Consider the following 18,270-nt stretch of genomic DNA (forward strand, 5'->3'; position numbering starts at 1 on the left):
GACGCGCCCACGGCAGAAGCTTCCTGGAGATACGCTCGCCGGGTAACCCTGTTCCGCGGCTGTGCGTGCCTTGAGGATGGAGAGACACCCAGGAGGAGACGCGCCCCTGCGGCAGCGTCGATGAGAGTTGGCATCTTGCCGGAGAAGATGTACAGGTGCTGCGGCAGCGCCGAGGCCGATCAGATCAGATGAGGAGAAGCGGCGGCGCCAGGAATGACAACTCGGAAACTGCCCAATCTTGGCCGGCGCGTCGGCAGTGGCCACGACGCCCTCATCACCCTCTTCCTGCTAGTACATGTGTTTTCTTTGTCATTGTTTTTCCAGGGTTCAGGGAGGGGCGGAGCTCACGTACGCAGGACGCAGCAGCGGGAAGGAGGTACGCACGAAGAGAAGACGCGCCCGATGGCGGCAGCTTCGACATGCAGATGAGCGATGCGCATTGAGGGGTTGAAGGGCAACCACGACGCAACACGTGCGGCAAGGAGATCACGGAGGCCAAAGGAGTGATGCGCTCGCCGCTATGGTGGCAACACACGTCAAGACGCGAGGCCGTGGCCATCTCGGGCGCCCTCGCACACACACACACGTACCCTTGCCTATCCGGCCGGTGGCTGCGCCGGTGACAAAGAGGACGGGCAGCAAGCAGAACACGCTGGCGAAGAAACACATACACGTACAATGGTCCAGGAGCAGCACCTGGGCATGGAGGTTTGCAGCAGCTCCTCCTGCGTGCCTTGTCTGGGTAGCAGGCAGGAACCCAAGGAGGCACCCTCGAGAGGACTTGAAGATGGTGGCATACATCCATCCATCAGGACTCGCACCAGGAGGCACCCGGAGGGATCCAGAAGGAACGCCCCAGAAATTGTGGCAACGACGAGGAGATCGGAGGGCGCGCCGGAGATGGAGCCACCCGGTGGCCGTGGAGGACGATGACATGAAGGTCGACGGCACCAAGGTCTCCATCACCCCTCGCGTCCACGTCGTTACCGCGGCGCTGTAGAAGACGACATGGAGCGACGCCACACCGCCGCCCACCATTGATGTCGTCAAGCCGGCGCCATGGAGGATGGCGACACGGAGCTCGACATCATGCAGCCCATCGTCTACCTTGTTACACCGAAGAGATGCCGTTCGAGATGGAGACCTATGATTCGCTGTCACGCCCTTCGCCCACCGATACATAGAGGACGAAGCGGCGGAGCCTGCCTGGACGCCGCCCGCCGACGACTTCGTCAAGCAGGCGTCGGCAACGACACCGACACGGAGCTCGACATCATGCAGCCCATCGTCTACTTCGTCACACAGGGATGCCGTTCAAGATGGCAACCCAGAGTCCGCCATCACACACCGTTCATTAACTTCATCAAGTAGGCACCATGAAAGGTGACGACACGAAGCTCAATATCACGCAGCCCGTCCTCTACTTCGTCGCACCAGGGGCACGCACGCGTAGACGCCACAAGGCCGTCGCCCTTCACAACGCACACATCCATCCATCAGGAGATCCATCCATTCACCACGCACGTCCTAAGAGAAGACTCGCCAGCGCCACATCCATTCGTCACAGGCGCTACATCCATCCAACAACGCAGCCCAACCGCTAGCTCTGGCGCCCTACCATGGCGGCCTTCATGGCGCTCGGTGAACACCTCATGGCGTACAGGTCGCGACGCACAGATGGCGACCAACAGGGCCACGGTGAACAGGTTCATGGCAAAGGGTACACCGGCATACAGGTTTTGCATCGCGCTCTTGGAGGAGACAAAGTGGCAAAACCGGAGCTCGCTGACGACGCAGCCCGAAACTCGCCTTTCCCTTCACGGCGTACAGGTCCTTGGTGGAACCAATGTCCGCAAGGACGGGTTTAAGACCGGTTCTTCCTTCACGAGGCACGCGTCCCCGACGAATAGGTCAATGGCGTACAAATCCTTCATCGAGCTGGAATTTGCAACGGCGCTGTCCAAGGTCGGTCCCTCCTACGAGAGGTCCACCCACTGTGGCGGACAGAGCAGCGACGTACAGGTCCACGGCGTCGCCAGCGTACAGGTCACCCCTGGCGTAGCACCAGCCCAGCGCGAGGTGGCCTCTACAACGCTACCATTCCATGGCCTCATGAGGCGGCCCCCTTTGTCTTGGCGGACCGCCGAATACTCGGCGTCTAGCCGAGATGAGGTGCCAACCCCCCCCCCCCGGCCACGCCCATGTGAGCGCACGTTAGTTTTTACACTGACGCCAGTCTCCCCAAACCGTTACACCCGCAAGGCGTAGCCTCTTGAACACCCCGATGAAGCAACAGGTCGTCAAGAAGTCTAAGCCGAGCGCGACCCATGCTACCCCAACACCAACTACTCCAGCGCCGTCAAGACCGACGAGGCACGACGGCGAGGGCGGGCGCGGCCACCGCTAAGGCCACGCCACTTGCGGCGCGTGTACCGATGAGGACACAGGCTCTGCCGCTGCCCACACACACATCACCATCATCATGCATGGAGGACGCGAAGCGAAGACGACGAAGACGACCACACGGCTTAATCGGAGGTATCCCGCGGAGCAACCCGCGGGTGTAATTAACCGGAAGCCTTCCGAGGCCCCGGGAACCAGGAGACCGCAATCGCCACAGTCAAGTAGGCCGCGCAAGTAGGCCACGGAGCGCATATGTAAAGGGATCTTGTAATTTTGTTTCTCCAATGAGAGATTAATAAAATGCATGTTTCCCTTTGTTTATTTGTGAACTTAGTACACTGGCACGCCCGGAATTTTTATTTCCCCTGGCACGTAGAGAGATACTAATACGATAACCATCGTTGTTTGTTATTATTTTTCGTGTCAAATTGCGTTGTGAAGGGCGGCGGCCTTGTGGCATCTACGCGTGCGTGCCCCTGGTGCGACGAAGTAGAGGACGGGCTGCGTGATATTGAGCTTCGTGTCGTCACCTTTCATGGCGCCTACTTGATGAAGTTAATGAACGGTGTGTGATGGCGGGCTCTGGGTTGCCCACACACACATCACCATCATCATGCATGGAGGACGTGAAGCGAAGACGACGAAGACGACCACACGGCTTAATCGGAGGTATCCCGCGGAGCAACCCGCGGGTGTAATTAACCGGAGCCTTCCGAGGCCCCGGGAACCAGGAGACCGCAATCGCCACAGTCAAGCAGGCCGCGCAAGTAGGCCACGGAGCGCATATGTAAAGGGATCTTGTAATTTTGTTTCTCCAATGAGAGATTAAAAAAATGCATGTTTCCCTTTGTTTATTTGTGTACTTAGTACACTGGCACGCCCGCAATTTTTTATTTCCCCTGGCGCGTAGAGAGATAGTAACACGATAACCATCGTTGTTTGTTATTATTTTTCGTGTCAAACACATAAGTATGATTTCACTGGTGCATGTCGGTTCTAAACAAACGGTTTAAAACCTCTTTCCGCGACGACATTTGGAACTGTCTCCAAGTGAGTGTGGGCGATAGGGGGGGTCCTTCCCACATGACCCAGAAACCGTCGGGGATATGCCCTCCTGGCATACACGTTCGGCAAAATGAGGTCGTGTGCGACCGACGAGCGCTCAAATACGGAAATACGTATAGTAGAGATAAAAATACAATTATACTGCAAAATTGTTTCCGGTCGCAAGTACATCCCACACAGTCAGTCCCCGCTAAATGTTTCCGTTCGTATGCACATCCCACACAGTCGCTCCAAGGAAAACATTTCCGTTCATAGGTACATCACACACAATTTTTCCAGTTAAATCGTTTGCGTTATTGAATGTATCACACACGGTCCGTAGAAGAAACTGTGTGCCAAAGGTTGTCCATCACACACAGTTTTTATGTGGTAAACATTTGCGCAAGTTGGCCTAACACAAACAGTTTTCAAAAGAAAGTCATGTGTGATTGTTCATTGATCCAACACGGTTTATTTCTAGAAACTGTGTGCGTTGCCTGAGGTCATCGCCCGCGGTATCATTTCAACAACCATTTGCAATAGCAAAACCCAATTAGCAGGCTGATTCGCTATTAGTAGCTAATTATCCGATTATTCATAATCCATTTATTAATCTAATTGACATTTCATATTAACACACAATATATTTCATTTCCATATTAAGGAAGCAGAATTTCATAATTGAAATACATCAGAGTAAAACGTGATATAGCTTCAGCACTCACCTACCCCGTTACACAACTGCACCAGCAGCAAGTTCCACATGCAACATGTAGAACCTTTCGAAATTAGCATCATGGACGGTATATAGACAGATCCATCTCATCTGGAAAGCTACTGAAGCGGAAGGCGAATATTGGGCCTTCATTCATGTTGAAGGTCTTTGCAACTTTAGGCCAGTGCCTATGGATGATTGACCGTCTGTCCTTCATCCTCTTCAGGAACACTTCAATATTGAACCGTGGGTGTTGTATGAAAACCTTCCTCGCCTCCTGACCATAGAGATGGTTTGAGAGGTAATCATCAGTAAACTGCTTGGAAAGGCCTGAAAACAAGGATGTGCATAAATATTTTCTCTATATTGAAAATGGGGCAAAGGAATAAAAAAGGCAAGGTATAATAGTTAGTACCATCTTGTAGTGAACTGATGTCTTCTTCATTGTGCAGACAAAGATCTTGTTATTTTTTGTCGCTAATTTCTTTATCCTAACAATTTTTCTAAGTTTCTTGATTTGATTGATATTCATGGACAACTCATTTCCCCATATGCAAAAAGGGTCGAACAGTGGATCAAAACCTCTGACAGCAGGACCTACATGTGCAAGACCAAATTGTTAAAAACCTAAATATTAGAATGGTTCCTGCAATTGCACAATAATGTGCTATTAGACAACGGATCATGCACGTCCTATCTCGATTGTAAACCTCGGTGCTTCCCATTGTTTCCCTGCAATACATATAAGGTAGTTAGTCATCAGGTTAAGTAAGGGTTCGCATGCTATCAGTAAAATATATTGATGAAAAATAAGCACATTGCAGATTCATCAGATTAATTCAAGCCACACGGAAAACCCATTTACCCAAACCAAGCATGATTAGGAACTAGGAAATATAACACTTGTATATGTTTCTCATGTATTAAGTGCAACCAAATTTAATTTATTCCTCACATGCACAACAATACAAAATTCTACCCACGACAATTGGACATTGCATTGTAGAATTGAACCAAGCAGTTAACTAAACACCACAATAAATGAACCAAATATTAACTGAGTAGCACATTGCAAAATATAACATACTCCTAATAGAAGATCAGATAGTTAACCAAACAGTTAACTACAGCCAATTGTAGCAATTGTAAGTGTTTCTCATGTATTTACTACAACCAAATTCAATTTATTCCTCACATGATATACAATAACAGAATGCACCCACAATTTTGTAAAGACAATACAAATTTGCAGCTTGAAGAATTGAACATCACATTTGCAGAATTGAACCAAACAGTTAACTGAAGACGTCAACTAATTAACAAAATAGTTAATAAGTGAGCACCACACTGCACGATATATAGAACATATACACTAGAGTAGCAGATTGCATGGTAAAATTAGATAGCACAATTCACTAGAATTTATGAAGGAAAGGCAGGAGCAGCACACGCAACGGGTAAACCAAGCATGCTTAACCGGCGTAGCTAGCAAATGGCAAGGTTCTCCTCCAAGATCTGGGATCGGCACGAATGGCAGCCATCGCATCCTCATCCGCGCCTGTGGCCGCAATTTGCTTCTTCGCTGCCAAATGCCCCTTGAGGTCGTGGCTATACTGCATGCACCATGGCTTAGGCCGGCGCTTATTTGATGGAGGGGTCGGTGATTTGGGTGGAAGGTGTCTGGGCATGTGGGATGTGGAAGGAGGAGGAGGATGGGGGTCGGGTGTGGATTACCTGCCTGGATAGAGGAGGCCGAGCAGTGTGAAGGAGGGTCACCGATGAGGAGGCGGCACTGGAAGCAAGGAGTGAAGGTTTCAACTTGGAAAGGAAGGCGGAAAGAGGGGAAATATTTCCGCGGAAGCCGAAAATTTGGAATCGCTTCAGCGAAAAAACTGGCGCGCAAAGTGTCATCAGACACGGTCCCTTATTCAGAACTGTGTATGATATGTGGACATCACAAACGATTTAGATAGCTTAACCCGTGTGTGATGAGTTTGAACGTCAAAAGTTTTGGTTCAAATTTCCATGGTTACAGTGGTCATCCACGTCATTGCATAATTTGGGTACACAAAGGACAGCACACCCACACTTCTTAATCGAGCAAGTTCAGCAATTAAATAGAGCTAGCTGACCTAAACATTATTATAACAAATTGAAGACCGGCACTCTTAATTAAAAAAAACAAAGAGTACTACTACGGCTGGTGCTCGTCGTGTCCAGCCCGCGCCCGGCGGTCTCCTGTGGAAGGGGCTCCATGGCATCCATCACACCATACTCGGCAAGCATCTCGCCATTCGTGTCCGCCATCTCTTTGAAAAAGGCCGCCATGATCAGGGCCTGGGCGGACGCGATCTGGGCTTAGACGGGCTCCGTCGTCGCAAGGTATGCGGCGGAGGAACGGACGGCTGCTTGAGCGCTCTCGGCGATTGCCAGCTCTTCGGCCATGGGTTGTCGATTGTTGTTGGAGAAGCTTCGTTCGATTTTTGCGGTGACCGCTAGGAGCTGGGTGTGGGTGGCCTCGACATGGTCGTGGGAGGCCTCCATCAAGGCTAAGGACGCCACTGCGGATTGGAGAGCTGTTGTGCCGCTCTCGCCAGTTGCTATCCCCGAGGCAGATGTTGCTGCCGCCACCTGATAAGCACTAGCGGCCGTTTGGGCTACCTTTGCCCCCGGTCGCAGATTGTGGCCGCGCTCATGCACCTTGTTAGCACGCGCAAAGCAGCTGCGGCCGCGCTCTCGCTGAAGTGGGGCACCAAAGTTGCCCTCACGACGCGGGTCCACGTGCCCATCTTTCACCGACGATGATTGAACAGTGAAATGATATTTGGGGAGCGAGCTAGTGTGCTTGAGACGCCGGCTGTGGACTATAGTTGACGCATCTTCTCGCGTAAGCCATAGGCGTACTATACACCGACGGTGCTCCAGGATATTTTGTGTTGCATCTCACACGGTTGCTGATAATAAACTGTGTGCGATCTACTTGATTTTTCATCTTGATTTGACTTACATAATGGGGTCACAGCGGCAATGGACGGTGTTTGAATTGCTAGACCTTTTATCTGGAGTGAACATGCAACTATATGTGTGTCATAAAAGAATTGGAATTATTCAGGGTTCGTTTGAACATTTAATACATTAAATTGGATTTCTATGCATTTCAGGTGAACAATTCAAATTTGAACTACATGCACATGCTCCAGTGCATATAAATTGGTCGAAAAATCAAATCTGTGTCCTTGGGTGCATGCTTAGGTCCCATGCAAGAAATGAGAATGAATTTCAAACACCAGGGCACCGTTGATTGCTGGCAAAACATTGAGATGCCTAGTTTTTAAATTCCAGTAAACCAAAAACTCGTCTAAAATTCATGAAACTTGGCATGCTATCATGGAGCGGCATCAACATGTTGTGGTAAATTTTTTGTCCCATTTGGGGCAGGTTTGAGTATATGCTTCTCACAACAAGCATCATGGTTTTCGGTAGGGAACGTCCCACCTTTGGCGAAGAAACGATATCCATTGCCTCTTATTGCTTTCAAATATTCTCTCGTGTCAACATAAAACAATAGTTGTGTTGTGTTAATTTTTGTGATTTTTCGGGGTTCGTTTGGATATTTTTATGCATTAACTGAGTTTTCAATGCATTTATGTGCATAATTCAAATTTGAACTACATGCAAATGCTCCAGTGCATATAAATTGGTCGAAAAATCAAATCTGTGTCCTTGGGTGCATGCTTAGGTCCCATGCAAGAAATGGGAATGAATTTCAACCACTAGGGCACCGTTGATTGCCGGCAAAACATTGAGATGCCGGGTTTTAAATTCTAGTATATCAAAAACTCGTCTGAAATTCATGAATCTTGGGATGCTATCATGGAGCGGCATCACCATGCCGTGGTACAAATTTTGTCCCATTTGGGGCAGGTTTGGGTATATGCTTCTCACAAAATGGAGCTTCTCACAACAAGCATGATGGTTTTCGGTAGGGAACGTCCCACCTTTTGAGACAAAACGATATCCATTGCCTCTTATTGCTTTCAATTTGTTTTCTCGTGCCAATACAGAACGACAGGAGTGTTGTGTGAATGTTTGTGATTTTTCGGGGTTCGTTTCGAAATTTTTATGCATTAACTGAGTTTTCAATGCATTTATGTGCACAATTCAATTTTGAACTACATGCACATGCTCTGTTGCATATAAATTGGTCAAAAAATCAAATATGTGTCCTTGGGTGCATCTTTAGGTCCCATGCAAGAAATGGGAATGAATTTCAAACAGCAGGGCACCATTGATTGCCGGCAAAACATTGAGATGCCTGGTTTTTAAATTCTAGTAAATCAAAAACTCGTCTAAAATTCATGAAACCTTGTCATGGTACAAATTTTGTCCCATTTGGGGCAGGTTTAGGTATATGCTTCTCACAAACCGGAGCTTCTCACAACAAGCATGATGGTTTTCGGTAGGGAACGTCCCACCTTTGGGGACGAAACGATATCCATTGCCTCTTATTGCTTTCAATTTTTTTTCTCGTGTCAATTTAGAACAACAGGAGTGTTGTGTGAATGTTTGTGATTTTTCGGGCTTCGTTTGGACATTTTTATGCATGAACTGAGTTTTCAATGCATTTATGTGCACAATTCAATTTTCAACTACATGCACAAGCTCCTTGCATATAAATTGGTCGAAAGATAAAATCTGTGTCCTTGGGTGCATGCTTAGGTCCCATACAAGAAAAGAGAATGAATTTCAAACACCAGGGCACCGTTGATTGCCGGCAAAACATTGAGATGCCTGGTTTTTAAATTCTAGTAAATCCAAAACTCGTCTAAAATTCATGAAACTTGGCGTGCTATAATGGAGCGGCATCAACATGCCGTGGTACAAATTTTGTCCCATTTGGGGCAAGTTTGGGTATATGCTTCTCACAAACCGGAGCTTCTCACAACAAGCATGATGGTTTTCAGTAGGGAATGTCCCACCTTTGGGGACGAAATGATATCCATTGCCTCTTATTGATTCAATTTTTTTCTCGTGTCAACATAGAACAAGAGGAGTGTTGTGTGAATTGTTGTGATTTTTCGGGGTTCGTTTGGGCATTTTTATGCATTAACTGAGTTTTCAATGCATTTATGTGCATAATTCAATTTTGAACTACATGCACATGCTTCATTGCATATAAATTGGTCGAAAAATCAAATATGTGTCCTTGGGTGCATGCTTAGGTCCCATGCAAGAAATGGGAATGAATTTTAAACGCCAGGGCACCGTTGATTGCCGGCAAAATATTGAGATGCCTTGTTTTTAAATCCTAGTAAATCCAAAACTCGTCTGAAATTGATGAAACTTGGCATGCTATAATGGAGCGGCATCAACATGTCGTGGTACAAATTTTGTCCCATTTGGGGCAGGTTTGGGTATATGCTTCTCACAAACCGGAGCTTCTCACAAGAAGCATGATGGTTTTAGGTAGGGAACGTCCCTCCTTTGGGGACAAAACGATATCCATTGCCTGTTATTGCTTTCAATTTTTTTCTCATGTCAACATAGAACAGCAGGAGTGTTGTGTGAATGTTTGTGATTTTTCGCGGTTCGTTTGGACATTTTTATGCATTAACTGAGTTTTCAATGCATTTATGTGCGTAATTCAAATTTGAACTACATGCACATGCTCCCGTGCATATAAATTGGTTGAAAAATCAAATATGTGTCCGTGGGTGCATGCTTAGGTCCAATGCAAGAAATGGGAATGAATTTCAAACACCAGGGCACCGTTGATTGCCGGCAAAACATTGAGATGCCTGGTTTTTAATTTGTAGTAAATCCAAAATTCGATTAACCATTCACCTGACGCCACGTGTCTTGGTTTTAATGGCTGTAGGAGGTGTCGTGCGGACAACTGCTTGACCTTGACTGAACGGGAGGCGTGCGAGCGCCGTCCGGTGCACAGGCTGACCGAGAGGCGTGCAAGCTGTCCTCGAGTGCGCAGGCTCACCAGGAAGCGTGCGAGTTATACGCTGCGCAGGCTCACTGCGAAGTGATCCCTTTGACTTCCATGACCGCCCGCCTTGCTCGCATCCTCTCCATTAATGGCGCCCATGCCGCAGTTTAATTCGCTTTTAAAATATAAAACACTCAGCGCAAACGTTTTAGTTAGAACACCCATATGCAAAACGACAGCTTCCCCAGGAAGACAAGAGAAAAGGTGTCGAGCAGGATTTCTGCCGCTCTTTATCACAAACGTTTTAGATAGAACACCCGTATGCAAAGTGAGAGCAGTGTAGGATTTGTGCATCCCTTCAATGCAAACAGTTGTTTTGGATGACCCGTGTGCAACCACGTACAAACAATTTGGTAAGATTTGTCAATCCTTGTGACACTGCAATTTGTCAAAATATGAAGCTAAAAATCACTAGCAGTATCTAATTTTTCCAACTAAAATTCAGTAATTAAGCATATATTTCATTCATAGATTAAGCATTCCTTCTTAATTTATACAGATAGTTCAACTCGACAGCTGAACCGACCAAACTTCTCCCCAATTGTTGCCAACCACGTACTGAAATAACTAGTTGAACTATATATACTTGCTAATTTTGAGTACGTTGTACAGTTCCACCACATCTATAGTCAGATGAACCGAACAAAATAGCCCCTAAATACTACTACTACTACTCCTACTACTACTACTACTACTACTACTACTACTACTACTACTACTACTCCTACTACTACTACTACTACTCCTACAGGTACACAAGATTTGGAGAAGAACCCGCCTTGCAATGCCGAACAATCTGCGCGCCGGACTCATCGTCATTGAAGCCTGGTTCGGGGGCTACTGAGGGAGTCCTGGATTAGGGGGTGTTCGAGTAGCTGGACTATACCTTCAGCCGGACTCCTGGACTATGAAGATACAAGATTGAAGACTTCGTCCCGTGTCCGGATGGGACTTTCCTTGGCGTGGAAGGCAAGCTTGGCGATGCGGATATTCAAGATCTCCTACCATTGTAACTGACTCTATGTAACCCTAACCCTATCCGGTGTCTATATAAACTGGAGGGTTGTAGTCCGTAGGCAATCAACTCCATACACAACAATCATACCATAGGCTAGCTTCTAGGGTTTAGCCTCCTTGATCTCGTGGTAGATCTACTCTTGTACTACCCATATCATCAATATTAATCAAGCAGGAGTAGGGTATTACCTCCATCTAGAGGGCCCGAACCTGGGTAAAAACATCGTGTCCCTTGTCTCCTGTTACCATCCGGGCTTGACGCACAGTTCGGGACCCCCTACCCGAGATCCGCCGGTTTTGACACCGACAGCAGTCTTATGGTTTCAAACCATGAGTTGCTATGACGCCACTCTCGGCAAACCTGAAGGAGAGCTTGATGCTCAACAGGCACAAGCTTTTCAGAAAATGGATACTCTGTTTAAGGCTGCTCTTTTGAGTGTTCTTGGTGAGAACATAGTTGATGCTTATGCGTCAATTGATAATGGAAAAGATATGTGGGATGCACTCGAGGCCAAGTTTGGGGTCTCGGATGCTGGCACTGAGCTGTACATCATGGAGCAATTCTATGATTACAGGATGACTGAAGAGCGCTCTGTGGTTGAGCAAGCTCATGAGATACATTCATTTGCTAGAGAACTTGAGCACTTCAGTTGTATGCTACCGGACAAGTTTGTTGCCAGAGGTATCATCACTAAGCTTCCTCCTTCGTGGAGGAACTTTGCTACCTTGCTGAAACATAAGAGGCAGGAGTTTTCCGCCCCGGATCTCATTGGCACTCTTGATGTGGAAGAAAAGGCGAGAGCAAAGGACACACGTGCTCGAGGTATTGAGGGAGGATCTAGTGCCAATCTGGTACAGAAGAAGAACTTCCAGCCCCACAAGTTCAAGAACAAGGGCAAGTTTGATGGTAAAGCAATGTTTGATAGAAAGAACAAAGCTGTGCAACACACGAACTTCAAGAAGAAGAATGGCAAGAAGAAAGGTGCTTGTCATGTGTGTGGGGATCCTGATCATTGGGCTCCTAGTTGCCCTAATCGCTATGACAAGCGTCATCCTGGGAAAGGCGGCAAGACCGCTAATGTTGTCATTGGAGACACTAACATGAAGGATGCTGGGTATGGTATATTTCCCACTATTCTTTCAGTATGTCATTCTCCTAATTGGTTGATTGACACGGGTGCTAATGTGCATGTATGCGGTGATATTTCCATGTTTTCGTCTTATCAGACTGCAGGGACTTCAACCGTGCTAATGGGCAACGGTTCAAGTGCTTCTGTTCGTGGTGTTGGCACGGTCGATCTGAAGTTTACTTCAGGGAAGATCGTGCAGCTGAAGAACGTGCATTATGTCCCCTCCGTCAATAGAAATCTTGTTAGCGAATCTCTTCTGTGTAGAGATGGCTACAAGCTTGTCTTTGAGTCGAATAAATTTGTAATATCCAAGTATGGAACCTTTGTTGGTAAAGTCTATGAGTCAGGAGGCTTGTTTCGTTTATCCTTATTAGACGTTTGCAATTAAGTTGTTAATCATATTTGCAACAATAGTGAATCCAATGTGTGGCATTCACGTCTTTGTCATGTTAACTTTGGTTGCATGTCGCGACTAGCGAAGTTGAACTTAATCCCTAGTTTCACCACCGTCAAGGGATCTAAGTGTCAAGTGTGTGTGCAAGCTAAGCAACCTCGTAAGTCTCACACGATTGCGGAAATAAGAAATCTTGCACCACTAGAGCTCATACATTCAGATCTATGTGAAATGAATGGTGTGTTGACAAAAGGTGGAAAGAAATATTTCATGACGTTAATTGATGACTCCACTAGATACTGCCATGTGTATCTTCTGAAATCTAAGGATGAGGCTTTGAACTTTTTCAAGATCTATAAAGCTGAAGTGGAAAACCAACTTGATCGAAAAATCAAGAGGCTTAGGTCCGACCGTGGTGGAGAGTATTTTTCCAATGAATTTGATGCTTTTTGTGCGGAACATGGTATAATCCATGAGAGGACGCCTCCCTATTCACCTCAGTCAAATGGGGTGGCCGAAATAAAGAACCGTACTCTAACAGATTTGGTTAATGCCATGTTAGACACTTCGGGTCTCTCCAAGGCATGGTGGGGGGAGGCGATATTGACTGCATGTCATGTCCTAAACCAAGTTCCCACAAAGAACAAAGAGATAACTCCATTCGAGGAATGGGAGAAGAAAAGGTTAAAACTCTCTTATCTACGAACATGGGGTTGTTTGGCGAAAGCCAATGTTCCAATTCCAAAGAAGCGGAAGCTTGGACCAAAGACTGTGGATTGTGTTTTCCTGGGATATGCTTTTCATAGCATTGGCTATAGATTCTTGGTTGTAAAATCTGAGGTACCTGCCATGCATGTCGGTACGATCATGGAGTCAAATGATGTGACTTTCTTTGAAGATATCTTTCCCATGAAGGATATGGCTACCTCATCTAATCAGGAGATGCCTAGTTCATCGAATCAGGAACCGGTTACAATTACCGAACCTGCCATTTTGATGGAACACTTTGAAAGTCCTGTGGAGGAGAACAATGAAGTTCCTACTAGGAGCAAGAGACAGAGGACTGCAAAGTCCTTTGGTGATGATTTTCTTGTGTATCTCATAGATGACACTCCCAGTTCTATTTCAGAGGCCTATGCATCTGAAGATGCTGATTACTGGAAGGAAGCGGTTTGTAGCGAGATGGATTCCATCTTGACGAATGAAACCTGGGAGATAACTGATCGTCCTGATGGGTGCAAACCTATAGGATGCAAATGAGTATTCAAGAAGAAGCTTAGGCCTGATGGTACTATTGTAAAGTACAAGGCTCGGCTCGTGGCTAAGGGTTATACCCAAAATGAAGGTGAAGACTTCTTTGATACTTACTCACCTGTGGCTCGACTGACCACTATTCGAGTTCTACTTTCACTAGCTGCCTCGCATGGTCTTCTCGTTCATCAAATGGATGTTAAGACTGCTTTCCTAAATGGAGAGTTGGACGAGGAAATTTATATGGAACAACCAGATGGGTTTGTACTAGATGGTCAGGAAGAGAAAGTGTGCAAGTTGCTGAAGTCTTTGTACGGACTTAAGCAAGCACCCAAACAGTGGCATGCGAAGTTTGAAAGAATTTTAATAGTTGCAGGCTTTGTTGTGAACGAAGCTGACAAATGTGTGTACTATCGCCACGGTGGGGGCGAGGGAGTTATCCTGTGCTTGTATGTTGATGACATACTGATTTTCGGAACAAATCTGAATGTTATTAAGGAGGTCAAGGATTTCCTATCTCGTTGTTTTGAGACGAAGGATTTAGGAGTGGCTGATGTCATTCTGAACATCAAGTTGTTGAGAGACGATGATGGTGGGATTACATTGCTTCAATCTCACTATGTGGAAAAGATCATGAGTCGCTTTGGCTATAGTGACTGCAAGCCCTCTCCAACACCATATGATGCGAGTGTGTTACTTCAAAAGAATCGAAGAATTGCTAGAGATCAATTAAAATATTCCCAGATTATTGGCTCGCTTATGTACTTAGCAAGTGCTATAAGACCTGACATGTCTTTTGCTGTTAGCAAACTGAGTCGGCTTGTCTCAAAACTAGGAGATGTGCATTGGAAAGCTCTAGAGAGAGTTTTGCATTATTTGAAAGGCACTGCAAATTATGGAATTCACTACACCAGGCATCCAAAGGTGCTTGAAGGGTATTGACTCAAACTGGATCTCAGATGCTGATGAGATAAAGGCCACGAGCGGTTATGTATTCACTCATGGAGGTGGCGCTGTTTCTTGGAAGTCTTGCAAGCAGACCATCTTAACGAGGTCAACAATGGAAGCAGAACTCACATCACTAGATACAGCTACGGTTGAAGCAGATTGGCTTCGCCGGCTCTTGAATGACTTGCCGGTTGTTGAGAAACCTGTACCGGATGTCCTTATGAACTGCGACAATCAAACTATGATCACGAAAGTGAGCAGCTCAAAGGATAACATGAAGTCATCAAGACATGTTCAGAGAAGGTTAAAGTCTGTCAGGAAAATGAAAAACTCCGGAGTTATTGCGTTGGATTATATCCAAACGTCTAAAAATCTGGCAGATCCTTTTACTAATGGTCTATCACGTAATGTGATAGATAATGCATCGAGGGAGATGGGTATGAGACCCACAATATGAGTTGTTCACAGTGGTAACCTATTCTTTGTGATCGGAGATCCCGTGAATTAGATGTGGAAGACAAGCTGTTGGTCAACTGAGAGGAGGTGCCTGGAGCGCCAAATTGGAAGCACCCTTATTTACATTAGCGAAGAGAATGAAGCCCTACTGTATAGCAAACTGCATAGCGGGGAGGGAGGCAATGCCTAAGTCGGGCCTCAGACCGGGCGAATTGCTTTGAACTGGCCTAGGTTCCGTCCTAAGATAGGTAGAAATGGCGAAATATGATAAATCACAACCTAGATGTAGGCAGATTCTAGGCAGATCTCGGGCGCGCCTGGGTTGTTTGACTGTGACCTAGCTGGATCTGGATGGGTCTATTGTGGGCTTTGGGCGAGTCTTCTTCGTACGCACGGACGGACAGATGCATCGGAGGATCATGCATTTATAGCACCGCATCGGTACTCTGTTGCACGTTAAACATGTAACGTTTTGATTTGTGCTTAACCATACACAGGCCACGCATCATCCCTTTGACTTTGATGTCGTTGTTGCCATTCTCGTTGCCAGAGTCATTGGTGCCACTAGTGTAGTGGTCATTGTGTTTGCCAGCATTCTTGGCATTGCCCTTGCTGTGGTCGTCATCGTACACTACCTCCATACCGGTGCGGTGAAGAGGGCCATCTCATTGCAATCCTTGTCGAATACCATGGCATCCAACAAGTCTACAGCGATGAACCTGCCGGAACCGAGGTTGACGACCTTGGAGCTACACAAAATTCGCTCCAAGGTCGTCAACCTCGGTTCCGGCAATGTCATCATCCACCCAGATCCGCAATTTCTCCCGCGACGGCTCCTCCCCTCCCATGACGCCAGAGATGTCCGCACCGCAGGGGAGGCAGCTTGATTTGCTGAACCAGAGCCCAAGCTCTGGACATACTCCGCCTTGCCCTGGAACGGCAAAACCCAGTCGCCAGCCTTACCACTCGCGAGTCGCAATGCTGAGAAGCAGATGGTGTCGGTGCTGAGAAGCAGATGGTGTCGCCGCCGACGAGAGCTAGCGTGACCACAAACATAGGCGTGCTTCTGGTGGATGAACCACGGCGGCAGCGGGGGGATGTCGCAGTGCCAGGTACTGCTACAAAAGGAGCGTGGGTGCTCCGCCCTCCACACCAGGGCCTCGAACCGCGGCTTCGCCTCCGACATGCATGTCCGGATGGAGGATCCTATCGATGATGTACAGGTCGCCGCCATCTTGGCCGTCATGGAGGTGCAAGTCCGACAGAGTGACGGCAATGGACAGCGTCGAGTGCTTAAGCTCGATCGTGGAGGCTTGGCAGGCTTTGGATCCAGCGGCGGCCCTCGCCGGCGTCAAAGCGGAACATGCGGTTCGCGCGGTTGCCCAAGACGATCTTGTCCTGGAAATGAATGCGGTGATGGGTCGGCAGGCCGCACGATACTTCCGGTAGCTTAATGAGCAGCCCGTTTGCCGGCGTCCGGATACGGGGCGGCGGCGCCAGGTCAGCCTTGCAGATCCTTCTCATGTAGGGCGCTGAGGCCTTCGCAAGCATCAGTGTTGGCAACAACTTACCATGCGCGGCCGCCTCATCTGCCGTCCGGTGAAACAAGTCCATCGGAGAGGTCCAAGCGTCGAAGCAAATACAAGTGGTTGTGTCCATCATGCACCACTAGGTTCACGAACCGCCGGATGCCGCTGCTCATCTCCGGCAATCAACCACCTGGTCGTCATCGGTCTGCGTGGAACCTGGAGTAGAGCCGCCGCGGCGGTTGTCAATCTCTCTCTAGTTGCATCATCAATCGATTGATCGTATTCGCGACACGAGGTCCATACTAAGGGAGTTGAATAGGATACGACATGGTGCCAAACACAAATCGCAAGTACCAACGAACCCAAACTAACTAATTATATCATGTGGCACGCCAAGCAACTGGTTGTTGATTACGTTGAAGCACGTGAAAAATATTGTGAAACAAAATCAAAATAAGTAACCATGAAACTATTAGATGCCCGAGATCCAAATAAATATCACGGTGACCACGGGGCAGGAGCCGGCATCAGCATCCAAGAGGAAATCATTTGTTTTTCTTTTGCCATAAAAACTAGAATAGTAGTCATTTAGATCAGATCAACAGTAGTAAATGCATCATGGACATCAGTACAAAGGAACGTATCAAGAAAAAAAATCTGTTGGGCTTCTCAAAATGAATCATGGACGCCAATCGTAGACTTGGGTTTCTAAAAAGGGCGAAGTATCAAGTGAAAACACCTATTCAGTAAAAACTGAAAACTATGGTCCATACGCCATCTGATCAAGGACGTAGGGTGCACGGCAAAGATCTTGTGGCCGTATGCATCGTTCTGATGCAGAGGCCGGGGACTCCCCCCTTTTCGAAAAAAAGGGTGCACAGCAAAGGATCTCTCCAAGATGAATTTTTTTAACCCGATGGCACAAGAGGCGGCCGCGCATGCCAAGGTGCTGCCAATGCTGACGCCCGCCAATACCCGTGCCCACAACATTACAATGTAGTGTAATGTCAGCTTAAAACTAGTAGTAGACGATGTCTATCCATCTTGTTCTATAATTAAACTCATCATATTTTTATATTTGTGTAAAAATGTGTAGCGGCACAAAATATCTACTCAGCAGTACAACTTGTTTTCTGACCATTAAAAAGAGACAAGAAGAAAGAAAACAAAATTTGCCCCTTCCGTTTTCCTTTTTTTAGCTAGAAAAAAAAAGGCTCAAGCAAAAGTTGCTGTTGGTATCATCTGCAGCCAACACATGTGTGGGTGAGCGTTTTGCAAGGTCTAGTAGTACAAGTGCATGCACCAATTTAAATTTGGCATGCATGCATGCATGTATGGAGCTCTAATGGCTCATGGCCTCACAATCACATCACCCGACTCTCTCT

General features: G+C 47.1%; 1 pseudogene; it reads right to left on the bottom strand.

The window, feature by feature from the left end:
- Nucleotides 1-15,987: 15,987 nt before the first annotated feature.
- LOC119352575 lies at nucleotides 15,988-16,970 on the bottom strand (annotated as a pseudogene).
- Between the last annotated feature and the right edge of the window lie 1,300 nt (nucleotides 16,971-18,270).

The sequence above is a fragment of the Triticum dicoccoides genome, chromosome 2A, assembly GCF_002162155.2.
Source record: "Triticum dicoccoides isolate Atlit2015 ecotype Zavitan chromosome 2A, WEW_v2.0, whole genome shotgun sequence".
NCBI classification, from domain to species: Eukaryota; Viridiplantae; Streptophyta; class Magnoliopsida; order Poales; family Poaceae; genus Triticum; species Triticum dicoccoides.